At 42.3% G+C, this 21991-nt stretch overlaps 1 protein-coding gene across 2 annotated transcripts in view; it reads right to left on the reverse strand.

The window, feature by feature from the left end:
* The window catches only part of NUCB2 (nucleobindin 2), a 46514-nt gene extending 24811 nt beyond the window's left edge, over nucleotides 1–21703 (reverse strand). The window contains exons 1-2 of one of the 2 annotated variants that reach the window (XM_040989036.1): nucleotides 21613–21703; nucleotides 16480–16627 (exon numbers count right to left, since the gene is read on the reverse strand). The gene's annotated coding sequence lies outside the window, so the exon portion shown is untranslated. Of the gene's footprint in view, nucleotides 1–16479; nucleotides 16628–20753; nucleotides 21445–21612 lie in introns of those variants that run through there. The other variant, XM_040989037.1, reaches the window with a different exon arrangement.
* Nucleotides 21704–21991: the final 288 nt, after the last annotated feature.

Raw genomic sequence — 21991 nt, forward strand, 5'->3', positions numbered from 1 at the left:
TATATACATGCATTCCCCATGTCACATTAATATATTCAATTTCAAGAGGCTCAATCCAACAAAAAAAAAATTTTACAAAAAGGGTAAAAATATATAACATACCAAAGACAATGTTTAAAGGAGAAATTTTTTAGCCAAAATTAAATCTGCTCCTGTGGTATGAGACTACATTTAGATAATAACAAAAGTGTCAAATAAAGAGAATAAGAAACCCCAAACTGTACCCAACAAGGCTTCAAAAATTCATGGAAAATGGGATCAAACGGTGTTCATTTTCCAAACCAGATTTGTAGCATATTTATTGAGATCCATTTTGCATGTCATAAAATTCACACGTTAGAGCACGGCTCATTAAGCTGCATCTTGTGATGCCAGGCCCTATGTGGGAGTGCTAGTTCAAGTCTCAGATGCTCTCCTTCCCACTCAGTTTCCTGTCAACACACCTAGGACAGCACTTGTTGATCACCCAAGTATTTGAGACACCACCACAGATGCAGGAGATCAGAACGGAATTCAAGATTCTGGCTTTTGTCTGGCATCTCAGATCTGGCTCTTGTGACCATCTGTGAGATGAACCATGAGATGGAAGACCTGCCTCCCAACTCCTCACCTTCTCCCTCAACTTTTCCCTCTCCTCCTTCTCCCTCTGCTGTTATGAATTTCAAATAGATTTTTTTTTTTAAATTCACCCACTTGGGCTCTACATGGTAGCCTATTTGCTAAATCTCTGCCTTGTATGTCCTGGGACCCCAAGTGAGTGCTGATTCATATCCCAGGTGCTCCACTTTCCATCCAGCTCCCTACCTGTAGCCTGGGGAAGCAGTTGAGAATGGTCCAGAGCCTCAGGACCCAGTACCCATTTGGGAGACCCATAAGAAGCTCTTGGCTCCTGACTTCCAATTGGCTCAGCTCTGGCTGTTGCAGTTATTTGGGGAGTGAATCAATGCACAGAAGATCTTCCTCTCTATAAATCTGACTTTCCAGTTAAATAAACAAATACATACATACATAAATAAATAAATCTTTTTAAAAAAATGATGCAACTGAAAATTTTGCTCTCAGACTTCTCAGACTACCTGCGAATTTGTCAGAAATGAACTTCCTCAGGCTATACCCAAGAGCTCTGGGAAGAGGCTCAGGGATTTGTTTTGGTTAAACTTTCCAGGTGGTTTCTACGTGAACTCAACCCTGACCTCCACTATTCTCCATGACTCCAACATTGTGAGTAAATGTCTTTCATGATGAAATGTTCTAAGACATTGGCTCAATTATGCTAACTTTGGGAGTTCGTGATGGAATTCTATGCATCATGAAATATCTGATAGGATAATTTATGTCTCTATAAATTATCATCCCACTATAAATAACCTCGTCTTCCCCCGCAGCTGTTTTTTCCTGAGAAGTAAGGTTTATTTCTCATTCATGTGTCATGCCCACCATACACACAGGTGTGTTTTATTTTTGCCTTGAAATATAATGAATGTCTTTTTTAAAAAGATGTATTTATTTTTATTTGAAAGGCAAATTTATAGGGAGAAGGAGAGACAGAGAGGAAAAGACCTTCCATCTGATGCTTTATTCCCCTAAACTGCTGCAATGGCCAGGCCTAAGCCAATGAGAAGCTAGAAGCTTGTTTTGGGTCTCCCACGTGGGTGCAGGGTCCCAGGTACTTGAACCTGCTTGGCTTTCCCAGGCCACTAACAGAGAGCTGGATGAGAAGTGGCACAACCACTTTTTAAAATTGCATAACTTGATGTTTTTAATATGTTCTCAAGGCTATATAACCATTACTATTTAATTTTAGAACATTTTAACCACCCCAAAGAGAAATACCCTACCCATCTGCAGTTACTTCCCTTTCTCTCCCTGCTCCCCACCTTCCTCCCTTACATTGCATCTGTAAATTTTACCTACTTAGGACATTTCATACAAATAGGACCACACAATGTGTGGGCTCTTGTATATAGCTCTTTCCACTTAGCACTTTGTCTTTGTGATTCAATCATTTATAACTTGCACCAGGACTTCATTCCTCTTCACCACTTTTAGACATTCCATTGTCGGGATACACCACGTGTTTTATCCATTCATCAGTTGACAGAGTGGTGCTCTTTCTACTTGGGTCCATTTTGAATAATGCTGCAGTGAGCATTTGTGTTAAAACTATTGTATTAGGGCCCGACACAATAGCATAGCAGCTAAAGTCCTTATCTTGAATGTGCTGGGATCCCACATGGACGCCAGTTCTAATCCCGGCAGCCCTGCTTCCCACCCAGCTCCCTGCTTGTGGCCTGGAAAAGCAGTCAAGGACAGCCCAAAGCCTGCACTAGCATGAGAGACCTGGAAGAAGCTCTGGGCTCCTGGCTTTGAATTGGCTCAGCTCAAGTCGTTGCAACCACTTGGGGAATGAACTATTGGATGTTAGATCTACCTCTGTCTCTCCTCCTCTCTGTAAATCTGCCTTTCCAATAAAAAAATTAATAAATCTTTAAAATAAACTATTATGTTAGTATGATTTCAGTTCTTTGGGCTATATACCTAGGAATAGAAGTGTCGAGTCTATTTGGCAGCTCTGTTTAACATTTTGAGGAGCTGCCAAGCTGTTTTCCAAGGCAACTGCACCACTTTACTTTCCCATCAACAATAAATATGGGTCTGATTTCTTTGCTTTCCTAATGTCTTACTGACATTTCTGCAGCTCTTTTACTCCTCTAACAAGTCTATCATGCATTAGAAAGCAAGCCAAGAGAGGAATGTGTTTGTGGTCATGAATGTGTACGTGTGCAATCATGCATGTGTGTGGATGTGCCCCCTGGCACCATCTCAAAGCGGCAAAGTCACAAAATGACTACAAAACCTACTCTAAAATACCTTTAAAGAAAGATTCAGGGTAGTCGCCCCAACTAGGCTGCAGTTCCCACTGGTTTGCGTGAGGGCCGAGTATGAAGTGGGCAGGATCAGGCTGGACTAAAACACCATCGTGTGGAAGACAGGGCTGGAAACAGAACTGACCCAGTAATTGAAACAACCAACATGTGCATAAGCTGATTGGGGCAACAGACTGTGCCAGACCCTGTACTGGCAAATTCACACAAGAATCAGGTCTAGGATCATTTCAGATGAAGTTTTTTTGCAGATCCCTCCAACTGAACTGCTGATTTCAGAAGCCCAACCATGAAGGACTATGTCAGCCAGTGGATTCTGAAGAGATTTCATCACGATTAGAACGGTGAGATTGACAGCAACTCAGAACTTTTGAACTATCAAAACTGCTTGAGCAGGACCCTTGGAGTGTACCTCACATTGGGGACGGGATGGGAAGGAGGCTGAGCGGGGCTTCTCCCTGTGTTTCTCCCCTGACCCCAGATACAAGGAAAAAAGAAAGATGAAACTAGTGAGAAAACAATGATATTACCCACTTTCCTGTAGCTTTTCACCTGTACCCTAAGTAAGATTATCAAAAGAATAAATAAATAAAGTGAAAAAGAAAAGATTCATCTTTTTTGAAAATCTGAGTTAGAGAGAATGGTAGCAATCCAAGTTTAGGAACAAGGAACTTCCTCTGGGTCTCCCACGTGGATGCAGGGATGGAAGGACTTGAACCATCCCTTGCTGCTTTCCCAGGCAGGATTGCAAGTGGAGCTGCCAGGACATAAACCAACACCTAAATGGGATGCCAGCATCATACGTGGTGGCTCAGTCTACTACGCTATAGTGCCAGTCCCTCTAAAACATGTTCTGACTTTATGGTTCACACACATCTAACTAAATTCCAAGCTTATTATGAATAACAATATAAACCATCTATAGAGTATTTGCTATGTAACAAGGAGTATGCTAAACATTTTTATATTAATTCAGTTAAATCTAAACAGCAAACTTCTAAACTAAATGCTCTCTTCAATTTCAAGTACAGAGAACTCATACCTTTGCTTTAAGAAGCTGTATTTACTAAGAAATAAATCATGAGATATCTAAGAACTCTAATGAGAAAATTAGAACATGTTATTGTGAGACACCTTACAAGACACCGACAGTTGGAAGAACATAGTGGGTTCAAAAATGATAAGTCATTGTTGTGAAGATATCATTTCTAAAACTGCATCTAAATTCCAACGGGATTCCTAAGGAACTCAAGGATACGGAAGGGAAGAGCCCAAGAACAGTTAAAACATTCTTGATACCAAATAGCAAGGCTTATTTTAAAGCCATAGTCCTTGAGATGGTGTGGTAGCAGTACAGGGGTAGACAGACCAATGGAGCATAATCTGAGTTTAGAAATAGATGCACATGCTTATAGATAGGCCCTGTTCGTGTCATAGTAGCTCTCCTGAGCGGTGCTACTTGACCAAGGTCCATCTGAAACAGTGAAATGTGACCTCTCCCTCATATGCCAAGAAAGGTCAACTTTAGAGGAATATCAGTTGTATAAACAGGAAATAAGACTTCTAGGACACAAAGAGACTTGAGGCTTCTTAGGCTAAACCCCCAAACTGTAACTATGCAGAAAAAGACTTATCAACTACATTTAGATTCAGATCTTCTGTTCAGCCATAGAGAAATATTTGTAATGTATATAAAGAACAAATAGATATGGAGCAAGTAGAACTCCCTTATGCTATTGTGGTCTACTTCTAACTGGAACAGGTAGCATATTTATGAGTCGTGTGTCTATGTAAACAATAGAATATATTCTTTTGTGTCTGGCCTGTCTTGCATTTAAGATTTGTCCGTTGTTGTGATTGGCAGTGGTTCAGTCAATTTCATTGCTGTATAGTACTCCATTATGCAAAGAGACCACAATCTATTTATCCCTTCTGTTTGTTAAAAGATGTTCAGATTGTTTCCATTTTGGAAGTATTATGAACATTGCTACTCTGACTATGTATCCATTCCTCTGGGTTCCTATGGCAGTTTTAGGCCTAGTTTATCACTCAGCAGAATAAACACAGGGTACCTGTATTTCAGCTTTAAGTGATAACACCAGATTGTTTTCCACAGTAATTGCTTTGTTTTAGTTACACACACACACACACACACATCCCTGAATCTAGTCATAGCACTAAGTCACAGAGAGAGAGCCATATTTTACACCTGGGAGCGACTGCTCTAAGACCCAACTACTTTTTTTTTTTTTAATTTTAGAAAACTTTTAATTGATTTACTTGAAAGGCAAAATTGACAGGGAGAAACAAAGATCTTTCATCTGTTAGTCCACTCCCAAATGGCCACAATAGCCAATTTCCAGGGTCCACAACTTCATCCAGGTCCCCACATTTCCACATTTCTCTCACTCAGCATGTGGAACAGAAACCTGAAACTGCAGGTGATAAAGGGAGGCCTCAACCAGCCTTTAGGCTTTTTTAACCCAATCGGATGCATAAAGAATCTGCTCCTCACCACTTTTCTAAGTATGGTCTCAAAGTAGGGTTCCTAGGTCAGCAGAATTGGCCTTTTCTGGAAATTCGTCATAAACAAAAATTCTCCAGCGCTGCTCCAGATGTTCTAAATCAGAGACTAGAGCAGTATTTGATCAAGGCCCTGGGTGATTCTCACACACACTGATGTTTGAAAACTTCTGCCCTATAGAAACCATACTGTCCCTTTGCTCTATTATTTACTAAAACCAGAGATAAACAGAATGCTTATCTCTACTCTGGCTCGATGTGGGGAAAAAAACAAACAAACAAACAAACAAAAAACAACCAAGTTTCACACCTTATAGTGAAGCAGAATTAAATCCAGATCTATATTTTAACTCTAGCTGCATCAATCACTAGCTATGGATTGCAGAGCAGTCAACTTTCTTAGCTTCAGTTTTCTCACTAGTAAAAATAAAAGAATTTCTAAAGGAAATTTAACTAGATTTTAATATTCTTTCAAGGCTTAATATTCTATTATCTAATTATTTTGAATGAAGTATAGCTTTTTTTTGTTGTTGTTACTTCATCAAAAATATTGATAGAATTGTGGTCACTGGTAGGCTAAGCCTCCGCCAGTGGTGCCAGCATCCCACCTGCTCCACTTCTGACCCAGCTTCCTGCTTATGGCCTGGGAAAGCAGTGGTGATGAAACTCGATCCCACATGGGAGATCCAGAAGAAACTTCTGATTCCTGGCTTCAGAGAAGTCCAGCTCTGGTCATTGCAGCCATTTGGGGAGTGAACCAATAGACAGAAGATCTCTGTCTCTCCCCTTCTCTTTGTGTAACTCTGACTTTCAAGTAAAATAAATACATCTTTAAAAAAAAGATTTTAATAAAATTGATTACATTCATACCACTGTATTAAATGATCAAAGCATATGATTTTTTTTTTAAAGATTTATCTGTGAGAGGGTGAGAGACAGAGAATCTCCCATCCAATGGTTCAGTCCTCAGATAGCCACAAAAGCCAGGGCTGGCAGCCTCTTCTGAGTCTCCCATATGAGTACAAGGGCCCAAGCACTTGGACTATCTTCCACTACCTTCCCCAGGTGTAAAAGTAGGGAGCCAGATTAGAAGCAGGGCAGCCAGGACTTGAATGTTGCAGGTGAAGGCCTAACCTGCTATACCATAATGCAGGTCTCAAGGCATATGATTTATAAATGCCTTGCAACATCTGATTCTGCCAGTTTAAAAATATACTGCCAGTTGGATCCATCATTGTAACTAGGCACGTAATGCTGCCACCTGTATCAACATCCTGTGAGTGCCAGTTCAAGCCCCAGCTGCTCTGTTCTCAATGCAGCACCTGTTACTGTATCTGGAAGACAGTAGATGGTGGTTAGCCCCAGTGCTTGGGCCCCTGTAACACACATGGAAGATCTGGATGGAGTTCCAGGTTCCTGGCTTTGGCTTGGCCCAGGCCCAGCACTGCAGACAATTGGGAAGTGAATTAGCGATTAAAAGATCTCTCTTGTTCTCTGTCTGTGTGCATTCTGCCTTTCAAATGAATGACTAAAACAATATTTTTCTGAAAAACATATTATATTGATAGAGCAAGCAGGTATAACCCAGACTGGGCCAGGTTACAGCACCCACCAGCATACATGTGGGTCAAGTCTGGGGGTGGGCCAGGCTGTGCTAGTTCATAACACCCACTGCCAGACGTGAGAACCAGGATGGGCTGCAACACCAGCTAGTTCACGTTAGGGCTGGGACTGGAGTTTGGCTGGGTGCTGCAGCACCCACCAGCATGAGCTGGAACTGGGGGGCAGGCCAGGCTGGGCTATAATACCTGCTGAAAAATTCCTGAGGTGTTAGGGTTGAGGGGCAGCAAGCCAGGCAAGCCTGCTAGAAAGGCAATGAAGACTCCCCTGCTGAGCCACTGCTCTCATGAGAACTGGGACTGGGCTAGGCAGGGCTACAACTCCTGTTGGCCTGCATGTGAACTAGTTTGGGGAAAAAGCGAGGCTGGGCTAAGTATTGTACCTACTGGAGCATGCATGAGCCAGAGTTAAGTGCAGGCTGGTCAGGCACTGTTGCAGCATCAGCTGACAAGTGCTGGGAATGGGGGCAAGTCGTGTCAGGCTAGACTGCAGAACCATCAGGAAAGAGCAAGATCTGGGGCTGGGAGTGAGCCTATAAGGGAAACTGTGGGTACCTCTCTGATGTGCTGCAACTCCCACCGGTGAACATGAGAACCAAGGCTGGGAGTAGACCTGGCAGGACAGGAAGTATCTCCCACCAACTTATGTGTGGGCTGGATAGTGGGGTCACTTAAGCTGAACTGGCTACAGTGTGACCTAGCCCAGCTTTTTTTTTTCCTCTTTATTATTATTTTTTTTATTATATGACACAGTTTTATATGTACTGGGATTCCCACCACCCTTCCCAAAACCCTCCCCCCATGATAGATTCCTCTACCGTGTTGCGTGACTCAGTTCAAGTTCAGTTGAGATTCCTTCATTGCTAGCATATACCAAGCATTGTGATCTTCATATTATTGCCCAGATATGTTCAACGGCTTTTTGGTGAGACCTTCTCTGGTCTGAAGGTAGAGCCAACAGAGTAAACCCAATCAATCAAAAGCCCCAACATTAACATTTCCCAATATAAGGTACATAACCGTTATAGGAGGAGTGAGCAGAGAAATCTTCAGCATCTTGGTGAGGTGTTCTTGTTCTGTGTCCTACCTAGCAAAGTATGTTTGAGTCTATACTGACCAAACTTTCCTTGTTGTTCTCTGTCTATTCAAATGTGCGTGTGTTTGTGTGTGTGTGTGTGTGTTTAGAGGGGGGTTCTGGAGCAACCCTGACAGTTATTGCAAAGAGGGTGGAGACCCAACGTTGGAACTAAGTAAGGACAAGAGAAAGTTTCTTTCCTTAGTCCCGAAGGGAGTTTACTGTTCTTTTGATTCTGAGGACCACTCTGGGTTCCTGGCTGTTGTTCCAACATCCTTGGATCCCCCGAGGAAGGTTTCGGGCTTCTTTCATCCCGTGTAGTAGATCCAGTTCGGGAGGGATGCCCTCTGAGTTCACATGCTCCGAAGGTGTTCCAGTTCCCCGTGGTCTCTTCGGCAGTTGGGATGCAGTCCTTGGTGCCCGTATTGATAGTCCTTGGTGGGGTTTATGGAGTCTCCAGGTGTGGGATACAGGCCTCTTCCTGTCCTCGTGCTCCATTCTGGGGTCAATCCTTGCTCTGCATATGTCGTCCTGTTGGTAGGTTGTCAGGATTGCTCTTAGTTCCCCCTGTATGTCTTTGTAGTTTAAATGTTGTCTAATGTTGTTTTGAGCCTATTACCAATAAGTTACCTTTCATTTTCCTGGTAAGTTACCCTATATGTCTTCCTCACACTTTCTAAGGCTATGGAAGATTTCTTTGCTCTCTGCCTCATTCTTGATGAACACAAAGTTTTGAAAGTGTAAAAAAAGGTTTTAACATTGACCAATACACTTCGGTTGGGACAGTATTATTCACAGGTTTATCTGAGGAGGATTTACTGTCCATGGGAATCTTTACGATTAATTCACGTCCCTGAAACACTGTAGGTTCAGCTAGGAGCTGTCTAGCCATCATATCTACTAACGAAAATCCTAGAGTTCCCTGGCAGGGCGTCCAGCAGGCGAAGCCTAGCGCCAAATGGCGCGCTGGCCGCCCTGAGGCCGCATACCACATGGCTGCAGCTGTGGCCCGTGTGTGGTGGGCATGGGGTGGCCGTTGCATCCAGCGTCCTCCGCGTCCAGGCCCGCTCGCGAAGGGTTAGGTCGCTGGACTCCCAGTCCGCCCTCCCCCCGACTCCGCCCCAGCTCGACCACCCAGGAGAGCAGTAGGCGGAGTCCGACGTGCCTAGCAAAGGCAGCAGGCGCACCTCCCAGCTTTTACAGACGTCTGGGGAGTGACCCAGCAGATGGAAGACCTCTCTCTCCACCTATCCCTTTCCTCTCTCTGTCCCTCTATTTCAAATAAACAGATTGCTCTTTAAAAAAAAAAAATACCATAATGGTGAATTTTACAATGTGTGAATCATTCTTCAATTTTTTAAGGAATAAAAATGGAGCAAAAATCCAAGCTCATAAACTAAAATGTGAAGATAGGAAAAAGCATAAGTTGAAAATCACTACCTTTTAAAACAAGCTTTATAATATTTCATAATTATTCCTATTGTTCTATTGTTAATTCTATCTGCCTCTTCTACCATTGCTGGAAAAGTATATGCAAAGCTTACACTATGATTTCTGACAGATCTGAGATTTTCTAGCTTTCTGGTAGATTTAACCCTTTATGACATTTGAGTGACCTTTATATCCCAACTTGCTCTACCCCTATTTTATTTGATATCATCTGACTAATCCAGTTTTCCTTTCATTAGCATGCTAGTATACATACATATGCATATCGAAACTTATCCATGCACACCCTCACCACATTTATTGCTTTTTTATCATTTCTGATCATCTCTGCCTTCTATCTGGAGTACATTCTCTGTTTATATATAATAATTACCTTCAGTGATATTATGCTGAATTATAAGACACATAATTCCTCAGTTTAACATCTCAGAAACCAGGGGTGTCTTTCAATAAGTGGAATATTAAAATTGTGGTTGGACAAGTAGCAACAGCAGGAATCTCTCTACCTGCACATATCTGGACCTTATCACAATTATTCCTATTGCCATAACTTTAGGTTTCTTTGTAATTAACACTTTAAATGGCTTTAAAAAGATGAAGGTATGAATTAACATTAAAATGAAGTGTTTTTTTTTACAAGCCTAGAATTTAACCATTAGATATTAGTGAGACAAATATTTGATGTTACAAATAACTGTCTTACTTTTTCTTACAAAGAAACAAGTGGGTCTTCACCAAGTGAGTAGACATAGTTCTCTATCCAGTCTAACTAACATGCTGCATGGGAAGACACAGGTCACACAACTCAACTCAAGAAGTCATTTCAAAGCAGTCAAATCGGGACCAGTGCTGTGGCAGAGCAAGTAAAGCCACTGCCTGCAGTGCTGCCATCCCAAATGAGCATTAGTTCAAGTCCCAGCTGCTCTACTTCTGATCCATCTCCCTGCTGATGTGCCTGGGAAAGCAGCAGAGGATGTCCTGGTGCTTGGGCCTCTGAGCCAGAGACCCAGAAATTCTGGGCTCCTGGCTTTGGACTGCCCTAGCTCCAGTCCTTGCAGCCATTTGGGGAGTGAACCAGCAGATGGAGAGCTCTCCTTCTTCCATAATTCTCTATCTGTGTGTGTGTAACTCTGCCTTTTAAATAAATTAATTAAAAAAATTTTTTTAAATATTTAAAAAATTCAGCATAAGAAAAAAAAGGGAATTAAACCAAAAACAATCATCTAGAACTGCTTTAACCAATTTACTTCACTTTAATTTCTGTGTATGTGCATAAAATTAATGTTGCAAGAATCTATGGTATATCTAAATTAATATTGAAAGAAGTCTTTCAATAAATACAAAATGTAATTGTATAAGCTCAGTGTCTTAGCTGTCTCGTCTCTGCATTGCATACAAGGCTGTGTTGATATTAATGAAGATTCTTAAGTCAATGAAAGAATACATGTTGACTTCTTTGAAATCTGCCAACTTCTTAAAACTTTCTATTAATCCTGACTTTTGAAAAAAAAAAACTTAGATTTATTTTATGTCATTGGAAAGTCAGATTTACAGAGAGAAGGAGATACAGACAGGAAGATCTTCTATCTGCTGGTTCCCCAAGTGGCCATAATGGCCAGAACTGAGCCAATCCAAAACTAGGAGCCTGGAGTCTCCTGTGGGTCTCCCATATAGATGCAGGGTCCCAGGACCTTGAGCCATCCTCGACGGCTTTCCTAGGCTACAAGCATGGACCTGGAAGGGAAGTGGAGCAGCTGGGATTAGAACCAACACTCATATGGGATCCTTACACATGCAAAGTAAGGACTTTAGCCACTAGCCTAACACACTGGGCCCTAACCCGACTCTTTAGTACATATTCTCACTTCATCTTTGCTTTTTTATTAATTGCTGGGAAATGTTTGAATGTCCTTTTTCTCCTCCACTAATTTCTCATCTTTTTAATGCTTATTCTAGACATAATCTGGACAAATTAACTGAAGCCTTTACTATCCTCCTTAATAAGTCCTCAGTAAATGCCAACTGTTACCATAACACAACAACAAAAAATGGAACTAGGTAGAAAATTAATGATAATAAATATTTTTAAACACCAAGATAATGTCAAAAGTGTCAACGATAAGCTTACACATTTTTCATACACTGAAAAGCACAAAAGCAGGAGGGATGGGTGGTAAAAAGAAGCAAAAAAAAAAAAAAAAAATGAAACTGACCTACTTTGCCTCCATTCTTGGGTAAGACCAACCTCTTCTTTCCCTTACTCTCTTCTTCCATAAGAAAGACAGAGACCTGAGGCTAGCAACATGGCATATCAGGCTAATCCTCTGCATTCCGTGTCAGAATCCCTTATGGATGCTGGTTCGATGCCTGGCTGCCCCACTTCCAATACAGCTCCCTGCTTATAACCTAGGAAAGCAGTGGAGGATGGCTCAAGTCCTTAGGCCTCTGCACCCATGTGGGAGACCCAGAAAGAAGATCCTGGCTCCTGGCTTTTCACCTCAGTTCCTCCTGTTGCAGCCACTTTGGGAGTGAATCATTATATGGAAAACCTCATCTCTTTCCTTTTAATTATTTTTAAAAAGAGATTAATGAGGAGATGAGATAAACTGGGCTGAACCAGTAGACTGAGTTGAGCCAGGACAGGCTGACCATTTACTCTCTAAACTAGACGGATATGAAATCCCAAATCCAGGCTGGCACTGTAGGTCAGCAGCAAAGGTCATCACTTTCAATGCTGGCATCCCATCCACACAGAGAGTGCCAATTCAAGTTCCAGCTGTTCCACTTCCAGTGCAATTTCCTGCTACTGTAGCTGGGAAAGCAATGGAACATGACCCAAGAATTTAGGCTCCTTCCACCCCCATGGAAGACCAAGATGGAGTTCTTGACTTTGCAATAAAAACAAATAAATCTTTTTTAAAAAAAATGGTCATAGGCAAAAGCTTAAACACAAATACCCACGGCCAACACTGTGGTACAATTAACCCACTGTTTTGTATGCTGCCATCCAATATCCAGTGGGGTTCAAGTCCCAACTGCTCTTTTTTTTTTTTTTTTAAGATTTATTTTAATTGGAAAGCCAGATTTACAGAGAAGAAGATATAGAGAAAGATCTTCCATCCACTGATTCATTCTCCAAATGGCTGCAACAGCTGCAGCTGAGCTGATCCAAAGCCAGGAGCCAGGAGCGTCTTCTGGGTCTCCCACACGGGTACAGGGCCCCAGGGCCTTGAGCTGTCCTTGACTGCTTTCTCAGGTCACAAGCAGGGAACCGGATGGGATGTATAGCAGCTTGAATACAAATCAGTGCCCATATGGGACTCCGGTGTATGTAAGGTAAGGACTTTAGCCACTAGGCCATCGCGCCAGGCCCTCAACTGCTCTGCTTCTGATCCAGCTTCCTACTAATGTGCCTGGGAAGGCAGTGGAAGATCACCAAGTACGTGAGCTCCTGCCATCCTTATAGGACAGCCTGGTGGAGTTCTTGGCTCCTGGTGTTTGGTCTGGCCCAGCCATGGCTGTTGTAGCATCTGGCAAATGAACCAACGGTCAAAAATTTCTCTTTCTCTTTCCATATGTGTATGTGTGTCCTTCTCTTTCTCTGTCACTCTTCCTGTCAAGCAAATAATCTTTTCAAAAAGCGGAAACTATGGAGGAATCCACCATGGGGGAGAGGGTTGTGGCAGGGTGGTGGGAATCCCAGTACCTGTAAAGCTGTGTCATATAATACAAAGTTATTTAAAAAATAATAATAATAAATAAATAATAAATAAAAAGCTGAAACTAGTCTTTCCTCTGTTCTTCTCACAGTCTTTCTCTCTTTCCCTCAACCCTTCCTCTTGCTCTTTCCCTTTAGTATAATGTTGAATGTAAGCACACATTCTCTAATCTCCCATACATTAATAATTGGACATTCATTTACGCAGAGACCTATGTTGTACCTAGTAATATACTAGAAGACAGAGTGAAGTGAGAGACACATGTTCCCTATCCTCAAAGGGTTTCAATCTAGTGTGGATGTAGGTTACTCAATCAGCAAATGCAATCTGTTTACAAAGCAAATGCACAGCATGAACTTTTCTCTGTCCATTGAAAAAAAATTAAGTTATTTAAATGGTATACAGGTGATTTAGAATGCTAACTGCCTCCTGGAAACAAAATTAGGCTGTTTTTACAGCCAAAAGGCTCCTGATAATTTTTTTATTATGGTTCCAGATTGGGGTAAAAATGAAATAGAGGCATAGAAATAAATCAATTATAATATTTTGTCTCTACATGGTAACAGAAAAACATGCACAATCTTGAAACAATTCAAATATACTTTGTAGAAATAAAATCGTCCCTAGCTATAGCAACTGCCTAGGTTAGTTTGTATTTAAACAAATGTTACACTGCTGGGAGAAAAGCAGCCAGTAGCTGGGAGGCATTCTGGGCTAGGTTAATGCTAAATTTGTGTTACTATACCAGTGTGCCAGAATACTTGCTTAACTTTTTTTTTTTTAAGTTAAGTGTGTTAGGCGGGGAACTGCAAGTGGGGACATGCCACCCCGGCCTCCAGATTGAGGGGGGAGGGGCGAGTGCCGCAGATTGCCCAGGGAAGGGGGTCTGGGGACATACTGGAGCATGAATAGCTGAGAGCAAGTGTGACACGGAAGGAATGATTTCTGGGGTCTTCCACTGACAAGGTCACTGCACTCACAGGTAAGCCAGGGAGCTAAGACGGAGAGTTTACATAGGACAAGGTGGGCAGGGGGAACTGGAGGGCATGTCTGTCTGGTCAGGCCAAAGTGCCTACCCACATGAAACACCTGGGCTGGGCTAAATAGCATCACCTGCCACCTGATGAGGGATGTAAAAGCTGGGACTGAGGGGCACAGTATCCATCTGCAAGTGTTAGAGTGCAGAGTAAACCACATCAGTGGGACCGCAGCACCTACAAGCCCACGAGGAAACAGGATCTGGAGGGTAGATTCTACAGGGGACTTGTGGGCTCACCTCTGTGCTATTACAGAGTCAAGTCTGAGGTCACCCCAGGCAAGATTCCTTGGGGTACTCCCCGACTGGACTGCTGACTCACACCCTGGTCAGGGAAAATCAGAGGATGTGTGGTCCAACCTTGGAGTGCATGAATTGGGACTGGACCTCCTCAGTTGCTGATGCCTCTGCAGTGGCCAGCACGCCCAGATGCACATGGAGGAACGGGGGGGGGGGGGGGGGGACACCACATATGATAGCCAGCTCGTCTAGGCCAGCAGGAGACACTGAGTGCCTCATCAGAAGATGGAAAGTTCTCCTGGCCAACCTTTGCAGCATGTTCCTGGGTCTGTGGATGCACTAAGGTAGATTTTGTCAACCCTGGATCAACGAAACCAACAACTTCTTAGAACTATTGAAACCACTCAAGTCACACTCTCGAACACTCTTCCCACATCAGAGTCTCTTGGGTGTCATCAAATGACCATCCCCCATCCCGGGTGCTGATGTAGTCTGTCAGCAAGCAGCAGCCCTCCTCCCTTTCCTCCCTTGCAGACACAGGAAGGGAAACAAAAATTAAAACATTTGGCCCCCGCCTTCCTCCATTCATGATCCTCACCATCCTAATCAGAAGCCCACATGAGCACACATCCCTCTCAACTGTGTCAACAATATTTTAAAAAGATTTAAAATTTTTTTAAGAACTAAAATGTTAAGTTACTCTTTATCTCAATTTTAAACACATCCTAAAGGGAAAACTAAATCTTAAATTTCTCCCACTTCAAGTTCTAGTCCCTGATTTTCAGTTAGCCTTTCTCAGAATTACTTATTTCAGGTCATTTGACTTTTTTCTTTTTCTTTTAATAAGTCTAGTGACAACTGAGCAATTTCACATGAGAAATGCAATCGTTACAAAAAAAAAAGTCTATGAGGAAATAAAACATTGATGTGCTTAAATAAGAAAACCGAGGGCTGGTAATAAGAGGAACTCTCAAGACACTTAATGACTAAGTAGTTAAAAAATACTTTTAAGTAGCTAAAAAAGTAAAAGGCCACCTGTAATCATACTAAAGTTAAACAAACTTGGAGATGATTCACATTTTTCAATATAATTTTATTTCCTAAGGAATACATGCGTGATACCTTTAGGATAACCTGTTTCTGTCATTTTAGGGCTGAGCATACAGCATATGTCTCAATAAATGTTAGCGCTTGTTAACATAATCATAAATTGTACCAAAAAATAGTCTATTGTGCACTTATGAATAGCTTTCTGAAACAACCACAACAGATCCCCAATAAGACACAGACTTCTCTAATGAATTATGGGATACAAATTAAGACAGATATATAATATATTAGAGGAAGATTATTTTCTTTTGCAAGTAATTATCAGACTTAAAGCTCTGCCATGGCAAATTACTGAAAGTTCTATGAACGGTTATCATAGCCTACAAATCTCGGGAAAAATTCCATGCTTTGTGAGAGACGTGTATGTTCCTGCCAATATCCAACTCTTCTTTTCCTCCTCAATAACAAAAGCCCATTTTTTTTTCCAGGGTAACCATGCATCTAGCCGCATTTCCCTGTTTCCTTGTAGCCAGGGATTTGCTTCAGGAAGTCTTCTTAATAAGAGAGGTTATGGCTTTTGTTTGTTTTTGCTTTGCTGCCTGGAACTTGCCTGTGATAGTTAGAGCTCTCGTAGATACCTTGTACTGTAAGAACCAGGATTGTACCTTTAGGAATAGCAGATCAAAGAACAGGAAGAAGCTTATGGAGCCACTACACCTGTCCTTGACAGCCTCCTTCAAGAACTCTTACATGAAAAAAATAAGTAAGTGTGTAAATAACCATTGAGTCTGTTTTTGCTTTTTTCCTTCCTGTGCCTTGTCACTGGTGGTAGAAGTTTGTTAGTTTTCTCCCAAACAAATGTGATTCTTAACTGAGTTCTTACCTTCAGACACGCACAGAATTGTTATCTCCTTTTCACAGATGAGGCAACTGAGATCCAGAGAGGTAAGATGACTTGCACAAGATGAAATCAGCAATGAGGAGGCTGCTAGTCCAATGTCTGTTCCTTAGAAACTGACTCTTAATAAGTTCTGAGTAGGGAAAAAAAAAGATAAAAATAAATGTAGCCTTAGAAGAATGATAATGTGATACAACAGTGCAAACATTTATCACAAAGTATGTCAAGAAACAGTACCAAAATTTCATGATGTGCAAGTAGACCAACATAGATTAGATTCCAGTGGGAAGGAGAGATTTAGAAAATACAGTCATAGAAGAGAATAATCAGACGGATTTACTATAACCAAGTTTTACCATACTTTAACTCTTAAATAATCAAGAAGTAAACATTAAAGGCTTATTTTTATCAGCAATGAGATTTCAAAATTTAGGGTAATCTTTCTTGTTAAATCTATAACTAGCATCTTTCTTCATTCTCATCACCACTTAAAAAATTAATCTTGGTCCCAGTTTGACACAAAAATCAATAAGACAAAATGTAAGTTCTTTTATGAACTCCACCACCTAACTGTAAAATAGACAACTAGCCTACATGCAAACTTATTAGTAAGCATAATCAATTACTTCTAAGCAGTTTGTAAATTATTTTTTTTAAAGATTTATTTTTATTTTTATTGGAAAGGCAGATATACAGAGAGGAGAGACAGAGAGGAAGATCTTCCGTCCGATGATTCACTCCCCAAGTGAGCGCAACAGCTGATGCTATGCCGATCCAAAGCCAGGAGCCTCTTCCAGGTCTCCCGCGCGGGTGCAAGGTCCCAAAGCCTTACAAGCAGGGAGCTGGATGGGAAGCAGGGCCGCCGGGATTAGAACTGGCACCCATATGGGATCCCGGGCGCGTTCAAGGCGAGGACCTTAACCACTGCACCACCGCGCTGGGCCCACAGTTTGTAAATTAAAGTTAATGTTCTCTGGGATAGAGGTTCGGCACAGCAGTGAAGCTGCCATTTGAGAAGCCTCCATCCCATATTGGAGTCCCAAGCCTTCATTCCATTTCCAATCTACCTTTCTGCACACCCTAAGAGGCAGCACATGAAGGCTCAAGTGCTTGGGTCCCTGCACCCATGAAAGAGACCCAGATGGAGATTCAGACTCATAACTTCGGTCTGTTCTAGCCCAAGCTATTAAAATCACTTGGGGAGGGGCTGGTGTAGTGAGTTAATTCTCCACTCAGTGGCACTGGGATCCCATATAGGTACCTGTTCAACTCCCAGCTGCTCTACTTCCCATCCAGCTCCTTGCTTGTGACCTGGGAAAGCAGTCGAAGACGGCCCAAGGCCTTGGGATCCTGCACCTGTGTGGGAAACCTGAAAGAGGCTCCTGGCTACTGGCTTCGGATCAGCACAGCTCCGGCCATTGTGGCCGCTTGGGGAGTAAATCAACAGATGGAAGATCTTCCTTTCTGTCTCTCCTCTCTGTATATCTGACTTTGCAATGAAAATACATAAATCTTCAAATAAATACATAAATAAAATTACTTGGGAAATGGACCAGCAGATGGGGAACTCCTCTCCCCCCATTTTTTAAATAAGTTAACAATGTAGTATTTACAAATTTTAAAAACTTACATGTTCATTTTTAGATACTATATTCAACAAAGTCATGTATGCAGAAGAAATGATCATATATACAATTTATTTTGGAAAGGTATATGACTTGTAAACACAGTACAGTTGAAAAAAATCAGCTGCAGATTTTCCCTTTTACTCACAAACTGCTTACTTCTCTGGGTCTTGAGTTTCCTTCCCATAAGATCTGAATTATTACTTCTTCACAGGTCAGAACTAAAGAGGTGCCCAAAGCAACTTGCACAATGTAAGACAATAATAAAAACTCAGAAACAGCAATGTCCTTATTCTGAACATGAACTACATACACACACACACATATATAAAAATCTGTTCTAGAAACAAAGTTATAGATCTTGAAAAGCAAGACTAATTTTGAAAGTCTTTATGGTAGTTCTCCCGTGATCACCGTGGGCAAGGCCTTGAGGAAGCCAGAGGCCAATGAAGTGAGCACTTCTAATAAGACAGGAACACATCTTCCCCTCAGCCATCAAAGCTCAGCTGCGGCAAGAGAGCTGGGATTCCTTCCCTAAGGCATTACCCTAAACCAGAGAATTGGGTTGCTTTTCCTTATTGTCAGTATCATAATTCTGATGGCAAAAAGAGAAAAATAAATGGCTTCTGAATTTCTCAAAGACAGCACTACAGAAGCGACAGGTAACCTGGTGCCCAACTCCATGTTTCCCTTTGCAAATAAAAGTCAATGGGGATGTGAGGTTCAAAACAAAATATCAGGTACGCAACCAACTGAGCTTGGCTCCAACCTGTCCAGTGGAAGCCTGAGTATTGTACTTAGCATCTTTGATGTCCACATCACTAGAAAAGGATACAAATCAAGGAAACTATTTTATCTTTTTTTTGCAGTATGAATAATAGGTTGCAGGTGTTATGGCACAGAACATTAAATTGCCACTCCTATCACAGAGCCTTGTTTGAAATAGATTGTAATACCCTTGATAACAGGCTTATAAAGAATAGATAGTTTCTCATCATTTAAAAAACATTTAACAAAGTTGCATGTCTCCATTACTTACATTTACTATATCTCAGATAACTTAAATACAATACATTAAAAAGCTCTGGCAAAACAAAAAAGAGAAAAAAGCATGGGACTACTTTCTCAGTTTCTATTAGGTTGCTTTAGAATTTTTAGAATCAGGGAGTTCTTAGACCAGCAACAGTCTCAGAGCAAATCTAATTCAGCCTTTACACTTACAGAACATTTTGAAAAAACACAAAGAAGTTCACCGACTTAGCCAGATCCCTGGCCAAGATCATTAGATCTTGGAATTAGAATTGGAATCTACTTGTGAAATTCTAATGCACCCATACTGTCAATTTTTTTAAATTTCAGACTAAAACTCATTAATGTGATTGAAGTTTATCTTTGGGTAAATTTTCTGAAATTGTTAGAAACCTGTTTTTCTTTTTAAGATTTATTTATTTTGGGCCAGGGCAATGGCCTAGAGCAGCCAGGACACAAACCAAGGGCCATATGGGATGCTGGCGCTGGCAGGTAGAGAATCGGCCTGTTGAGTCACTGTGCCAGCCCCATTAGGGCTTACAACTAATTTCACATATTAATAAATATGAAAATGGTGAATTTCCTCTTTCAAGTCTTTTAGGAAAAGCTAATCATGTACCACGTCAAGTAACATCAACTCAATGTTTCACAATATCTGCCTTAAAGATAATTTTCAACACACTGTAAAATTTTACCTTTGATTCTTTCTATTAAGTCATACTCAGGTATATTTTACATATCCCAGTCATCAAGAGGGTCCTTAGAAGGCTGGGAGGTAATTTTAAAACAAATTATTCTAAATAACATAAAACTAGATTGGTATATCCATTGAGATACAAAACACAAATCCCTCACCCCAGCCACCCTCAAAAAACACTGGAATTGACCATATTATTGAGACTCTGTATTACTGCCCAAAATGAATGAGTGTTTTGCAAAGTGTCCTAATTTCCCTAAATGCTCACTTTCACTGAAGTACACCTTGGCTAAAAGCATGCAGAAAAGGTGTATACAAAGTGTAGAATATGTACAATAAGCAGAAAAAGGCAAACACAATAGAAATCAGACCATTAGAAGATAAAGGTGAAATTAAGATAGCGAATGTGGAGTAACCGCATGGAGAAATAAGCAAATTTCTAGGAAAGTAAGACCACAGAGTTGGGAGATTAAACTGAGCAAAACATCCTCCTATTTACCCCAGTAACAAATGATACTATTTTAGATTTGATCTCTAAAGTTCTAAATTCCCTTTATTTTATTTTAATTTCCAACCATATTAACTGAAGAACATGTGTGGAAACATCTGTTTGCTCAACAGTTGGAACTTGTTCAAGTTTCATTAGACACTCAGCTGACATCAGGATGAATCCGTAGGCCATTCCTATGAGGACCAAGACAGAGGCAGCTGGTATCAGTAGAATCCCATCACTTAAGAGGATTCACAAGGCAAAGACTAAAGAAATAAACAAGTCAGAAAATAAGGTACAGGTTGTCTGGTCCAGATCTATACTCCCCAGTAACACTAGCCCATCAATCCTTTAAACTTCCCTTTAAGAAAAGGCCACAGTCTCCAACAAAACTATCAGAAACATCTTCATTTCTGACCTTTTTAAATCAAGATAACAACGTGTCGCCTAGTATTCTGATTCATCCAGGGACTTAGCAGAGCCTAAGATAAAAGGCTTGGAGGGTAGCGCTGATTCCGTAGTGTAAAGGGCTCACTACAGAACTTGAGAGTACAGTGGAACCTGAGAATTTCAAAAGATTCTCTCTCCCCAAAGTCAAGCTCATTCTCTACTTTCCCCCAAATGTTGTCTTTCCTCCTCTCCCCACCGTTCTCTGATTCTGCAAAATAACTACCTTCTGAAACAGTTACCACCAGCAACCACATTAACCACATTTGCTCAGTAACATTTAGCAGGTGCAACAAGGAAGTAAAATGTTTCTCATCTCCAGAAGCTGAAAGAGCTCATCTTGCGCCTAATTTGCCATTTAGGGAAAAGCCTACTCCGACGGTGCGAACTTTCTCTTAAGTGTCAGGGCTCCACAGCAGCGGCAGAAAGGCCTAGCTGTGTCTCGCGGCACCGGGGGTCCTGAGCATCAGCCCGGCATGGGTGCATGCACCCTCCTCACCAGGGGACTCCTCCCTCGCCCATCGATCTGCCAGGACCAAGCTGGACCCCGCCTGGGTCTCGGTCCTCTGCCTACCTAGTCTGAAACCCGCCAAGAGCCCCCTTCCCTTAGCAACCCTGAAGAAAGCCAGGGCGCCCTGCAGCTGGTGAGGCGGAGGAGGGGACCCCGCGCCTCAGTCCCGAGCTGAGACCCCTCCCTAGTGCCAGCACACTGTGCAGCCCCGGCCATCCTCTCTGCCCTGGCAGGCCAGGGTAGACCTGAACCTCATCTCTGGAGCCGCCCGGGACCGCAGCCTCGCTGCTCGTCACGCTCCGCGAGCCCCCGGCCTTACCTTGCGGGGTATCGGCTCCCCAGGCTCCGCCCGCTGAAAACCTCCAGCGCACAGACCTGTCTCTCCAGCCCCCAGCCCGCCGCGCGCCCGCCCCCTGGCTGCCATGGCGACAGTCCCCGCCCCCAGGCCGCCGCGGATTGGTCGCGCTCGGGATCGCGGAGGGCGCCGATTGGCAGAAGGAAAGAAGCTGCCCCTCTAGAGAGCCGAGAGGTGGGCGGCGCACGGAGCGAGCTGGAGGAAGCCTCGGGGAGGCTCAGCCAAGAGGGACGTGGCGCTCGGCGAGCGCGTGGTCAGGCCGCGCCTCTTCCTTCCCTGGCTTTGCTGGAGAATCCTGTGGAGCAAGATTTGGGCGGGCGAGGTGCTCCTGGAATGCCTCCTC

This window comes from Ochotona curzoniae, unplaced genomic scaffold (assembly GCF_017591425.1).
Source record: "Ochotona curzoniae isolate NIBS_2020 unplaced genomic scaffold, NIBS_Ocur_1.0 contig_517, whole genome shotgun sequence".
Classification (NCBI taxonomy): Eukaryota; Metazoa; Chordata; class Mammalia; order Lagomorpha; family Ochotonidae; genus Ochotona; species Ochotona curzoniae.